The sequence below is a fragment of the Pteropus medius genome, unplaced genomic scaffold (assembly GCF_902729225.1).
Source record: "Pteropus medius unplaced genomic scaffold, Ma_sr-lr_union100, whole genome shotgun sequence".
In the NCBI taxonomy this organism is placed as follows: domain Eukaryota; kingdom Metazoa; phylum Chordata; class Mammalia; order Chiroptera; family Pteropodidae; genus Pteropus; species Pteropus medius.
In genome coordinates, this window is record NW_024344253.1 from 9197419 (window position 1) to 9212417 (window position 14999).

General features: G+C 33.5%; 1 long non-coding RNA gene across 1 annotated transcript in view; it reads left to right on the forward strand.

Moving 5' to 3' along the window:
• The first annotated feature begins 9447 nt into the window (after positions 1–9447).
• The window catches only part of LOC120607949 (uncharacterized), a 120084-nt gene continuing 114532 nt past the window's right edge, over positions 9448–14999 (forward strand). Inside the window, exon 1 of the long non-coding RNA XR_005654274.1 lies at positions 9448–9686. This is a non-coding gene — a long non-coding RNA (uncharacterized LOC120607949). The remainder of the gene's footprint in view (positions 9687–14999) is intronic.

Genomic DNA, 14999 nt, shown 5'->3' on the forward strand with positions numbered 1-14999 from the left:
TTTCTTTTGTAATATTAATATTTCTGATGACAATTTGGAGCTATTGAATTTGACAGACCTAGGCAGATTTGCCCACGGTCAAAAAGATTCAGCCAAAGTATCTGTTGCCATGGTATTTCACTGTAGGCTATCCTGGTACACTGTCTATTTTATTATTCTTGTGGAAGCAAAGTTACTTTTTAAGAAATGAAAAACATTTGAAAAGCCTTGCTTTGAAAGAAAATAAAAAAATAAGCATAAGCAGTTGAGATGATTTTTAAAGTACTGGAGTGTTATACTAAAAAACCCCCATGGATTCATTATACTAGTTGTTTCCCTTCTAACTTCCAAATGTAACCAATAAATATTACTGTTTAGTACCATGAACTCATTAATTTTAACATATTTGATGTATTTTAATAAACATAATGCTCAAATTTTAAAAAATAAATTAAATTAAAGACCCCCATGATAATGTCACACACACACACACATCTGTTTGAATGATTTTATTTCACTTTAAATAGTATTCTATGTCCTTTTTGGAAACTGAAGTTGCCTTGTTTAATTCTAAAGTATGTATATATATGAAATCTTGATATTAAATCTACCACTACATATTACAAGCTAGTAATTCAATAAAAAATTTCAGTAAACTTTCTATCGAAATGTCTATAATTACATATCATAATCTTATAATTTTCATAAAGAAAATACACCAGTGGGATACACCCATTGAAGCAGATCGAGAAACAAGACAATACTCATACCCTCTTGGTCACTACTCCCCAAAAGGGGAGCCAGCACCTTGTCTTCTATCAACATTGATTGATTTTGCTGGTTTTTGAACTTACATTATTGGGATTATAAAATATGTATTCTGCGTCCAGCTTATTTTTCTCAATCTTATGTTTGTAGAAAAAATGGGTAGTTTATGTATAGCATTAATTTGTTGATTTCCAAGACAATATAATATTTTATTTTACATATCATGGTTTCTCAGCCTTAGCACTGTTGATATTTTTGAGCAGAAAGCTCTTCGCTGTGGGGCTGTGCTGTGCATTGAATGATGTTTAACAACATCATTGGCCTCTACCTTTGAGATATCTGTAACACTGTCCCCCTCCCCCCAGTAATGACAATTGAAAGTGTCTCCTAACATCACCAAATTTACCAGTGAGCCAAATTGCTACCAGTTGAGAAACAGTGGGGCAGATATACTAAAATATTTACCAATCACCTGTGGATAGATTTCTAAGTAGTTTCCAGTTGGGTTCTTTTATAAATAGTGCTAATGTGAAATTCTTGTATCTTTGTTGTTAAGTATGTATCTGGGTTGAAATTGCTGGGTCAGAATAGATAAGTATGTTTAAAGCAGTTTCTTAGAGTGATTATGCCTGTTTAAACCCTCGCAAAAGAGTCCTAATTGTTCCAAATTCTCACTGACACTTATTGTTAAAAATTTTCCTGAAATAAACTCAGCACAATTTCAATATTACTATATGGCACAAGGGTAAAAGTGTATCATAGAAATTTAACCTGTTTTAATGTTTCCCTTTTTTATGGATTCCTGTTTCCTCAAGTCCCTACTGCCTTAGCTCTTCAATATTATTAAAGACTTTTAAAAAATTATCTAGATTGCTAGTTGTTCTTGAGGTAATTTTTTTTTTCCTCTATAGAGTGAGGTGGAATTCTGTCAATGAGTAGGTTTTCAACAGAGCAAGTGTGGATATGAGATTATAATAATTGAAGTTCATAAAAATCCTACCACATTAATTCTATTTTGGCAACCATTTTAATGTTAAAGAACTGCGTGCTATTGTAACAGTTTTATATTTTATATACTCCAAAGCAGATATTTTGGTTTTGGATTTTTACAATCTTTTTATTGTTTGTTTGTTTGTTTTAATCACTGTGTCTGTTTTATGTTTGTTTGGTGTTATTTTGTTTTTGCTTATGATACTGGCTTATTTAATGTTTTCAAACTTGAAATTTCTTGCAAACTATTTTCTCTAAAAATGCAACATCATGTAAAAGTGATAACACTAAAGAGCATATGTCTCTTAAATTAGAGTTCAGTAAAGAAATTTGTTGTTTTTCTAATATCTGATGCTTTTTTGTTAGGTCATGTCAATTGTCCGCCATAGAGTACATTTAAGTCAAAGCATAAAAATAAAGAGCAAGAAAAGAGAAGATGCATGAATCATCAGTCCTCCAAATTAGTAGCAGAGCTACTAATAGATCATTGTATGATTAATCACATTTATGCCTAGGGAAATGAATTGTCCAGTGTAATTTTGAAATTGTATAAATTTCCCTTTTTCTTTATCTTCTACTTTCAGTGTAATTCTCTTGTCTGAGAAAAAACCTTTAATGAGCCAAAACTTTTCATATCCATTTGTATGTGTACCTTTGAGAGTTCTCATAATTATTATTATATTACATTTAATATGAAATATGTTAACATGTTATTAGTTTAACCAATGTACATTTGTATTTGTTACCCAACACAAACCTCATAATAACATGTCATATGGGCAAGCATGAATTCATTATTCATTCATATTTCATAGATAAGCATGTCTTGGAGCTTTAAGTAAGATCAGTTAATACATCCAATGTCCTCATTTATTTTAATCTCCTCCAACCTCTTCCCTCCAAAAGGAAAACACTACATAATTCTCAATACTTCCTTCTGCCATGGTTAATTAGATTAAATGTTGGCAAAAATTATGACAATCAGAGTTCATCACTCAAAAAAAAATTAATAAATAAAATAACTAAGCTGCATAAAGTTGTAAAAGAAGGGTTGTGACCACTTTAACAAAAGAACTGGTGTTGGGATGGGCATCTCTGTGATCGGCGTACTAAGCACAAATCAGCACAGTGTGCACTATAAGCAAATAGTGATGAAAATAAACTGGGACACCTTTTACTATTAAGATCCATTAAGGGTCGATATTCATTTAAAACTCTCTTCAATGTCCTTTCATTGCTGAGAATCAGATGATTTCTTTAAGCCCTGGGCTTCACGCTCAACTTGTGGATACTTTGTCATGGGACATAGTTTGAGCAAAGGAAGGTTACCTGGTGATGACAGTTTTAGTTGTTACACAATCCTCATGTATTTTTCTAGTAATAGACAGTTAACGCTTTATATTGCAAAAGTAGAGAGTGAGTAGTTCCAAGTTTCTTTGAGAAATTAAGAACAACAGACTGTACTAAATTATGATTTTTCACAAATATCTTTGAACCACGTAGGCAAGTTGAAGTCCAGAACTACCCTTAATATTTTGAAACCACAAGTAAAGTAAATGTCACGACTCTAAAATAACAGATGCATAAGTGAATGAGAAAATAAAATCTAAATTTAATTGCAGAAAAGTAAGCAAATGTGACCTTAATAATAGCTAGTGCCTTGTGTTAATAATTCGGAAAAGGAAAATGTTTGAATCTTTTGTGATTGAAACAAGATAGCATATCAGTTCTACCTCTTACCTAAAATCTGGAACATAATGCATCAACATTTACATATACATTTTTTAAGCTTTAAGTGGTTTTAATAGCATTTTCTAAATTCAAGTGTTCTGATGTTTGTGTTATCTTTATTGTGTCTACTAGAATCTACAAGTTATTTTATAGAAATTATAAATAAGTCCAGAGCCTTCATTTGTCTAATTTATTTATCACGTTATTTTTTATGAGTTTCAGGTATACAGTACAATAGTTAGACATTTGTATAATTTATGAAGTGATCCCCCTGATTAGTCTAGTACCCATCTGGCACTACACACAGCCATTACAATATTATTGACTACATTCCCTAATGTTGTACTCCACATCCCCGTGACTGTTTTGTGACTACTAATTCGTACTTCTTCATCCATCCCTTTACGTTTTTCACCCAGCCTCCAAACTCCACCCTTTGGCAATCACCAGTTTGTTCTCTATCTGTGAGTGAGTCTGTTTTCATTTTGTTTTTCACTGCTTTTGTTCCTTAGATTCTGCATATAAGTGAAGTCATATGCATAATACCCTCTAGGTCCATCCATGTTGTCATAAAGAGGAAGATTTCATTCTTTTTTAGGCTAAATAATATTTCATTGTATATACACACCACCTCTTCTTTGTCCAATTGTCTATTGATGGACACTTAGATTGCCTCCATATCTTGGTTATTGTAAATAATCCTGCACCAAACATAGGGATGTATATATTTTTCCAAATTAGTATTTTGGATTTCTTTGGATAAATACCCGGAAATGCAATTGCTGGGCCAAAATATAGTTCTATTTTTAATTTTTTAAGGAACCATCAAATTGTTTTCCATACTGGCTGTACCAATTTGCAATTCTACCAACAGTGTACGAAGGTTCCCTTTTCTCCACGTCTTTGCCAATGCTTGTTTTTTGATGTATTGATGACAGCCATTCTGACAGGTGTGAGGTGATATCTCATTGTGGTTTAATTTGCATTTCTCTGCTGCTTAGTGACCTTGAGCGTCTTTTCATATATCTATTGGCCATCTATATGTCCTCTTTGGAGAAATGTCTATTCAGGTCCTCTGCCCATTTTTTAAATTGGATTGTTTGTTTTCTTGGTGTTGAGTTGTATGAGTTCTTTATAAATTTTGGATATTAACCCCTCATCAGATGTATCATTAGCAGATATCTTCTCCCATTCACTAGATTGTCTTTTCATTTTGTTGCTAGTTTCCTTTGCTATACAAAATCTCTTTAGTTTGAGGTAGTCCCATTTGTGTATTTTGTCTTTTGTTTCCCTTGCCTGAGAAGATATATTAGGAAAAAAAAGTTACTAATAGCAAGCAGAGAGTTTACTGCCTATGCTTTTTTTTTTCCCAGGAGTTTTATGGTTTTGAGTCTTACATATAAGTCTTTAAACTTTTTGAGTTTATTCTTGTATATGGTATAAGAAGGTGGTCCAGTTTCCTTTTTTCTTTCTTTCTTTTTTTTTTTTGGTATATATCTGTCTAGTTTTCCCAACACCATTTATTAAGATGATTGTCTTTAATCCACTGTATATTCTTGCCTTTTTTGTCATATATTAAATGAAGGTATAGGTGTCAGTTTATTTCTGGGCTCTCTATTCTGTTCCATTGATCTATGTATCTGTTTTTATTCCAGTATCATGCTGTTTTGATTACTACATACTTGTAGAATAGTTTGATATCAGGTAGTGCGGTACCTCCAACTTCGTTCTCCTTTCTCAAGATTACTATGGCTATTCAGGATCTTTTATTGTTTTATATATATTGTTGGATTATTTGTTCTAGTTCTCTGAAAAATACCATTGATATTTTGATAGGGATTGCATTGACTCTGTAGATTGCTTTAGGTAGTATGTACATTTTAACAATGTTGATTCTTCCTATCCATGAGCACAGTACATGCTTCCATTATTTTGTATCTTCAATTTCTTTTTTCAACGACTTATTTTTCAAGAAGAGGTCTTTTACTGCCTGGATTAAATTGATTCCTAGGTATTTTGTTGTTTTTGATGTAATCGTAAATGGGATTGTTTTCTTAATTTCTCTTTCTGATAGTTCATCATTGGTGTATAAAAATGCAGCTGACTTCTGAATATTAATTTTGTATCCTGCTACTTTATTAATTCATTTATCAGTTCAAACAGTTCCTTGGTGTAATCTTTAGAGTTCTCTCTATATGTCATCTGCAAATGACTCCTTCCTTTCCAATTTGGATGCCTTTTATTTCTCTCTCTCTCTCTCTCTTTTTTTTTTTTCCTGATTGTTGTACTAGGACTTCCAATAGATATTGAATAAAACTTGTGAAAGTGTGAAAGTGTACATCTTTGTTTTGTTCCTGATCTTAAGGAAAATGCTTTCAGCTTTTCCCCATTGAGTATCATGTTGGCTGTAGGTTTGTCATATATGGCCTTTATTATGTTGAGGTGGGTTCTCTCTATTCCACTTTGTCAAATGCTTTTTCCACATCTATTGATATGATCATATGATTTTTATCATTCAATTTGTTAATGTGGTCTATCACATCAATTGATTTGTGATTATTGAACCAAACCTGCACCTCAGGAATAAATCCAACTTGGTCATGGTGTATAATATCTTTAATTTATTGCTGAATTCTGTTTGCTAGTATTTTGTTGATGGTTTTTGCATCAATGTTCATCAGTAATGTTGGCCTATAGTTTTGGGGTTTTTTTTTGTAATGTCTTTATCTGGTTTGGGAATCAGGGTAATGGTGGCCTCATAAAATGAGTTTGGAAGCTTTCTCTCCTCTCAAATTTTTTAGAATAGTTTGAGAAGAATAGCAATTAATTTTTGAATGTTTGGTAACATTCACCTGTGAAGCCATGCGGTCTAGGACTTGTTTTGGGAAGTTTTTAAATTACTGATTTGATTTTGTTGGTGATAATTGGTAAGATTGGATTTTCCATTTCTTCTTGACTCAGTCTTGGGAGAGTATATGTTTCTAAGAATCTTTTTATTTCTTCTATATTGCCCAATTTGTTGGCATATAATTGCTCATAGTATTTTCTTATAATTTTTTGTATTTCTGTGGAGTCTGTTGTTATTTTTCCTCTTTCATTTCTAACTTTATTTCTTTGAGTCCTCTCTTTTTTTCTTGGTGAGTGTGATTAAAGGTTTATCAATTTTGTTTATCCTTTCAAAGAACCAGCTCTTAGTTTCATTGATCTTTTGTATTGTTTTCTAGACTCTATTTCATTTATTTCTGTTCATTTATTTCCTTCCTTCTACTCACTTTGGGTTTTTGTTTTTTTTCTGTTCTTTTTCTAGTTCTTTTAAGAGTAATGTTAAATTGTTTATTTGAGGTTTTTCTTGTTTCTTGAGGTAGGCCTATATTGCTATGAATTTCTCTCTTAAAACTGTTTTGCCATGTCCCATAGATTTTGTTGTGTTTTCATTTTCACTTGTCTCAAAGTATCTTTTGATTTCTTCCTTGATCTCATTGTTAACCTATTCATTGTTAGTAGTCTATTTTGCCTGATATAAGTATTGCTACCCCAGCTATTTTTTCATTTCTATTTTCATAAAATATCTTTTTCATTCCTTTACTTTCAGTTTGTGTGAGTCATTTGATCTGCAGTGCATCTCTTGTAGACAGCACATGTATGGATCTTGTTGCATTATCGTATTCAGCTACCCTATGTCTTTTGATTGGAGCATTTAATAGGATTATGTTTAAAGTGATTATTGATAGGTACATAGTTATTGCAAATTTATTAGATGTGTTATGTTTTTTTCCCCTCCCTTCTTCTTTTTATAGAAATCTCCTTAAAATTCTTCTAATACTGGCTGGCTGGTGATTAATTCCTTTAGCTTTTTCCCGTCTAGGAAACTCTTTATCTTACCTTCCATTTTAATTGACAGCCTTGCTGGGTAGATCAGTCTTGGTTGTAGGTTCTTGTTTTTCATTACTTTGAATATTTCACACCAATCTTTTCTGGCCTGCAAAATTTCTGTTGAAAAATCAGCTGACATTTTATGGGAGTACCCTCGTAAGTAACTAGTTGCCTTTTCCTTGCTACTTTTAGGATTCTCTCTTTGTTTTTAATCTCTGGCATTTTAATTATGATGTGTCTTGGTATAAATCTGTTTGGGTTCTTCTTAGGACTCTAAGCTCCCTGGACTTTTATGTCTATTTCCTTTGCCAGGTTAGGGAAGTTTTTAGTCATTATTTCTTCAAATAGGTTCTTGATCTTTTGCTTTCTCTCGTCTCCCCCCAGTACCCCTATGATGAGAATGTTGGTATGCTTGATGTTTCTCCAGAAGTCTCAAACTTTCCTCATTTTTTTTTTGATTCTTGTTTCTTGTTGCTGTTCCAAATTGCTGATTCAATCCTCTGCTTTATTTAATCTGTTGTTGATATCTTCTACTGTATTCTTCATTTCAGTTATTTTATTCTTAATTTTTGACTGGTTCTTTTTTGTGGTTTCTATTTCCTTTTTTTTATGTTTATTACCTCTCTGTTGAAGTTCTCACTAAGATCACCAATTCCTCCCCTAAGTTCATCGAGCATTTTTATAACCATTGTTTTGAATTCTGTGTATAGTAGGTTGCTTGCCTCTATTTTGTTTATTTTTTTTTCCCTGAAATTTCTCCTGTTTTCTCATTTGTGACCTGTTTCTTTAATTTCTTATTATATTTTTCTCTCAGTGTTTGTTTCTATGAATTAGGAAGATTTGTTATGTGGTCTTTTGTGATAGGTGGCTGTGTGATGCAGTGTCACTGGTAACCTATGCTGGGAGCTCCAGTAGTGTTCCTTGTGTGAGTTAGTTTGTTCTCCTTTTGTAGTTTAGAGTTGATTGCTATTAGCAAGTCAGTGGATGGAACTGACTTTCAAGCAAACAGGCTGTGAGGATTGGCCAAGCTCACAGGATATGAGCTGCCATGTGGAGGCTGATTTGTAGAATGCGATTAGCCCCAGCAGGCTTATGTACCTGTTGAGACCACCATTTGAGTGCGCCACTTGTGGGGATAGTCAGGTGGTGCTCTGTTGTGGTCTGACACCAGCATCCACATGTGTTGGTTCTGTGGCCCCTTGGGAGGGATTACCATGCAGGCCAAGGTCAGCTGCTGCCTTTGATGGCTTGGAACTGCCTGGTAGGAGCTACAAAGCAATCCAAGGGTGGCCTATGCTGAATCTGGAGGCAAGTGGGAGAGACCACGCTGCAATTCAATGCTAGTTGCCACCAGCACCAGGCCTGGGGCGACTTAGCAAAAGGTCCAGTGCACCCCAACGCCTGAGGCTGTCTACCTGTTGCCCATAAGTCTCTGCAGCTGAAAGAGCATTTGGGTGGTACACAACTTGGGTGGGGCCAAGACCCAGGGAGTCACTGGGGTAAGGCGAGCAGATTTAACCTAGTCAATGCAGATTCAGGTTTGGTGCCATTGCTGAACCTATGGCCTCTTTTAAAAGTCTCAGATCACAGTGATGCCAGCCTCTGCCTTTATCAGGCCCACAAACCCCCCAAGATTTGTTCAAAAAATACTGCGGCTTGGGCTGGGGCTGGTTGCCCACCACTGGGATTGTCTCTGGAGGTGTGTGAGCAGAAGCCTATTGATTGTTGTAAGAGAGCCTTCTGCTGAGAGGGCTGGGTGAAGTTGTTTGCCAGGCAAAGAATCTACCATAGGTAATTTTCAAGTTGTGCCATGGGGTGGAGTAAGCCAATCCTGTCAAATCAATGCAGATTCAGGTTTGGTGTCATAGCCAAGCCTGTGGCTTCTCACAAAAGTCTCAGATCACAGCAAGTCCAGCTGCTGCCTGCTGCAAACCCCCAAGATTTGTTCAAGAGATACTGCAGCTCAGGCTGATGTCCACAGAAAAGTCTCTCCCAAGATACATGGGTCATGCAGCTGATGAATGTGTCACCCAGTAAGAATGCAGGGTGAGCTGGTTACTGAGCAATGAGCTTGCCAAGGGTAATTTGTGGTTCAGGTGGGGTGGGGTCTCGGTGAAGAGGGTCTCAGGTAGGCGTGGGGTGGAGCAAACCGATCTACCAGGCCAATTCAGATTCAGCACTGGTCGTGTGGGGGAAGGGTTCAACACAGGCAAGATGGCGCCCATCTGTAGACTGTACTGGAGGGGGTTGGACAAAGAACAATAGCAGCTGTCCCTCCAGGACCTCCCTCTGACACTATGCAACTCAGCCTTTCCCAAGTTGCTGACCCTCCACTGGAGCCCATGGTGAGTGTCTGTGAATGAGTGAATCTGGGTGTGAGCCCTTTAAGTGGGACGACTAGATATTCAGGTTCCTTCTATCTCACCCAGATGACCAGAATCTCCACTGGTTTTTACAGTCAGATTTTGTGGGGACTCCTTTTCCTGGCACTAGAATCCTGAGCTGGGGAGCCCCTGAGTGGGGCAAGGACCCCTTCCTTCAGAGGGACCTCTGCAGCCACGCTATTCCTCCCAGTGCTCATCTGCCATGCCTGGGTGTGGGGTCAGATGATTTTGTGTCTCTACCCCTCCTATCAGTCTTGATGCAGCTTTTTCTTTATACCTTCAGTTGTATGTGATGTGTTCAGCTAAACTTCAGGTGATTCTTCAAGTTGATTTTTTTTTTTTTAATAATTTGGTTTTAATTTTAATATAGTCATGGGAGGAAGCAAACCCATGTTTACCTAGACATCTCCTCCTATTTATTATGTTACTGAAAGATAATTTTGACCATAATAGATAATTTCTATTCTTTTTTCAAAATGAGAAAACATAATTCAAAATATTTTTTAAATAATGGAGAGAAAACAGAAATAATTTCAAAGAGATGAATGAAATTATTTGACACTTTAATGGTCCACAAGTGACAGTGTAGATATCTAAGAATGATCTTTCAAATAGCATGTTATAAGTGGTCCACGTGAAATAGAGTTCTATAAAGAATTCACTTCATAAGAAATGAATATCATTCAATTTAAACTATGTAACTTTATGAAATTATTTAATCAAATAATTGCAAATAAGTTAATGGTAAATACAAAATCACTACTATGGTGGAATAGGCAATAAGACATTTTAGTTCTTTGATAGTTCCAGCTCATTCACCTTTATTTTATTAGTCTATAAAACCTATTGGCACATAGAATATAAGGTTCTTTCTCTTTTCTATTCTAGTTGAGAATCTGGTTAATTAATAACCTCAGTACAAATATGTATATAATATATAAATAGATAGATGATACCTTTATAGGTAGATGGGAAGATGGATGTGTAGATATGTGGAGGATACTTGGATAAAACATATAAAACTATGTTATATTTGAATCAAAAAATATGGTTAAGCATTAATACATCTTTTGACACTCAGGATTTAATTTTTGGAATGTTACTTTGTAGAATATAAATTATAATTTAAATTAGATTTCATTTCAAAGAATAGATAACAAAGATAATGTAGTTATTGTCAAAATATTTGATATAGCTTCTACAGTTCAAAATAGCAAGCTATGCTGCTTAAGAAAAACATTGAGTCTTATGTGTTTATAAAGATAAATACACCTAATTTTTTATACAGAGAAGAAATAACATAATAAAATATACCATTCAAAAAAAGCATATATCTTTTATATTTGTTGTATGATTGAGCTTTAATAAACTTTTATTTCTAAAACTGAAAATACTTGTTTATTTTAAAGAAAATTAATTACCCTTAAAATGTTTTAAATAATAACTTAGTATAATATTATGCAACTCTTAAAAATGTTGATTATGCAGATTATGTAAAAATACGGAAAATGTTAATGAAATTATGTTAAGTGAAATAAAAATATATACATTGTGTTTGCACACACCATGCTAATTCTAACCTCCAGTTTTTGCATTTAATTTCATTACACTTGGAATTCTGCAACTGAGATTGCATTTAGTCTAGATAATTCCCACTCCCACTTTAAAACTCATTTCAGGAATCAATCACTATTCTTGAAACATTTACCCATTTTCTGCTATTATAATACCTGAAGAATTTATTATACTTGTCACATTGCATGGTAGCTATGTATGCAGTCTTTCTTGTCTCTAGAATATTCTTTTCCTAAAGGCTATAATTGCCTTTTTCAGATTTGTAACTCCAGTACATAAAACACAATGCTTGGCATGGTCCTGACTATCATGGAGATTAATCCATTAAGTAAAACAGTCTTTCCAGATCGCCCTCTGCAATGAAGCACCAGACTTCTGGCAGGCAATGCTAGTGCTGCTATTGCACTTGTGAATGAACACCTAGAAAAAAACATCTAGAAAAGAGACAAGTGATTACCCTTTACTCTCACCCTTATCTCTCAGGTCATTCCTAGAACAATCTTTTGGAAAGCCTTACAGTTAGCTAAACCCACAGTGTATCACACCACTGTGATTTATTTTGTCCTGATGCAGAGTGAAAGATTGGAAACCAATGAATAGAAAATATTCTTAAAGATTCTTAAAAATATTAATGAAGTGACATAATATATCTACACAGAAATTTTTAAAAGAAATGTTCATAAAAAAACTGTTCACAAAATGTTCACAAAATGGCATCCTACTCACTAATAAAATACACAAAACAGCATGGATAAATCTCCAAAATTCATTGATAATGCTGAGCACAAGAAACTGACAAAAATGGGTACATCTCATTTGATGTATTTATATAAAAATCTAGACCAAAAAAAACCATGGTTACATAAATCAGAATATTGATAGCTTATCCAGTTTGAGACAGGGATTGCCTGGGAAAGGGACTACTGAACTTTCTAAGGTAATGGAAATATTCTGTATTTCAGGAGGTTTGTTACATAAGTACATGCATTTGTCATAATTCATCAATTTTCTGTGACTTTAATATCTCTGTAATTTATTGTATGTAAATTAAACCTCTATTTAAAAAGTAAAAATTAACTGCAAGTGCGTTTAATATGTAGAACTTGAGAAGTTTATTCTAAAATGTATATGGAAATGCAAAGATGCAGAACAGCCAATACAATCTTAAAAAATAAATTTTCAGGACTTATATATGTAATTTTTAAGAAGTACTATAAAGATACAATGATCAAGATAGTGTAGTATTAGGGTAAGAATGGACTAATAGATCAATGAGCTATAATAGATAGTTGAGAAAAACTCACACAAACAAGATAAATAGATAGACGTTTGAACAAAGGCACCAATGTGAATTTAATGGCAAAAAGAACATATTTAATTTCCAATAAATCCCACAGAATTACCTGCATATCTATAAGAAATAAATATGAACCTCATATTCTGTGTATGGGGAGACATACACAGAAAATGATTCAAATCTGAACATAAAAACAAGACACAGAAACAATTTAGAATAAATTTATACAAATATTTTAGTAACTTGAGTAGGCAAGGGTTTCTTATACAGAACAAAACAAAGCATTACATGGAAAAGAGAAAGTGCCAAATTACGGTTCATAAACATTGAAACTTTCTGTTCTCAAAAGACACTGAGGAAAACAAAAAAGGCATTATAAATTGGGAGAAAATGTTCATGTTGTGTGTATCTGACAGTATTATTTATATACAATATAGGGAGTCTTCTTACAACTCAATAATTAAAATAAAACAATAGCAAAAGGGAAATAGATATGAACATACACCTCAAAAAAAATAATAAAAAAAATGTTCAATGGCACATGCAAATGTGATCATCAGTGAAATAGTAATCTGCATTTCTCCTGGAATGGCCAAACTGAAAAGACTAATAATGTCTTGAGGAGGGTGTAAAGCAACTGAACTTTTCATAAATTACTCTAAAATTTGTGAGTGTGAAGAACTTTTTGGAAGTTTTAAATACAGTTAAACATATATCTATCATTTAACCTAGCAATTTCATAATTACCTATTTAACTAAGAGAGATAAAAGATACATCCAAGAATGTTTATAAATTCCTTAGTTGTAATAGCCCAAAACAGAAAGAAGTCAAATATTCGTCAACATGAAAATGGATAAATACATTGTGATATAAACTGAATAGTTTTCCACTATAAGATAAGATATTGTATTAATACTGGTATTGGTATAGGAAGATCTTGAAAATATAATAAAAAATAGAAGCTGGCATAACAGAGTTTGATTGTATATATATTATAATCAAGAACAAGCAAAACTAATCCTGGATAGTAAATATCAAAATCGTAGTCTCTCCTGATAATGGTGGAAATTCATAGAGTCAGTGGGAAGACAAATTTGGAGGCATAGGGGAGGGACAATAGAAAACCCTGTGGCCAAAGAAAAGTTCTTTATTTCAATTGTATTTATTCAGGTCTACACACTTTCAAAAACCATAGACAGTATACTACAATCTGTACATTTTATTATGTGTAAATTATACCTCAATAGAAATTTGCATACTGATTACACATTTTTTTCTGCAGAATATGTTTAAAGTCCCTAACAATTATTTTTTTCTATCACTTAAAAAAATAATTACAGTCATGCTGAGCATTTGTTTTGATTAAAAAGATAAGTGGATTTTTCTTTCTTTCCATCATTGTCCACCTTGTTCCTGTTAGATGTCACCGTTATTTTTTTTAAATAATGGTTTTAGTTGATATAAATTGATGTTACTATTTCAGAAATCTAATTAGAACAACGATAAATCAAGGCATGGTTAGCTTTTTCCTCTTTGTTTTTGTTTTGTGGGTTGTCCCCACCCCTTTGGTTAAGTATTATTTTTACCACTTACGTGTCACAGCATCCAAATGGAGTGAACTTTGTTTATTTATTTATCTTTTTTACAATGGATTTAATTTTGGAGAAACTAATATTTCCCTAAACTAAACAGAACCAAGATAACATGGAATTTTTTGAGAGTTAAGATTATGAGGGCTCTACAAAAGAGTTAAATGCTGCAGAAAGAAAATATGAAAGGAACTACACTATTCATAAACCTAGAGCCAATCCTGGCATGAGGCAAATTTTGGAAACCGAAAGTTTTACTTAAAGAGGCCTGAATAACTGACAAGTAGTATAAGGTTATGGAGTAAATACATATTGTCTGTGGAGTATAAAAGCCTTTGGTTGTACCCAATTTTAGTCATTTACTATGTGATCTCTCTACATTTCAGTATTGTGACTACACATTAAAGCTAGCAATATTCCTATTTGATAATGGTGAATATTATCAAATAGTGATACTGAATATGAGTTGGCATATGGAGACGCTATATAAACATTAATTCCCTTTGCCTTTATCAGAGCAAAGCAGTAAGGAGTCAGTGGGAAGACAAATTTGGAGGCATAGGATATGGGTCTGATATTTAGGCAGGAGGTGCTGAATATAAATTGGCTCACTTAATTTACCCAGAGATGAAATTGACAGTAATATAATCAGATGGGATGTTCAGGAGATAACTATACCAAGTTTTTAGCCTAAAGGTTTTCCCTCCATTTCTGGTTTCTGACTTTTAAAATAACACTGAAGCTTTTATTTTAGTATAAATTTAGACTAGGGAAAATATAAACTATAAAATTCAATAAGTTATTTGAAGTTC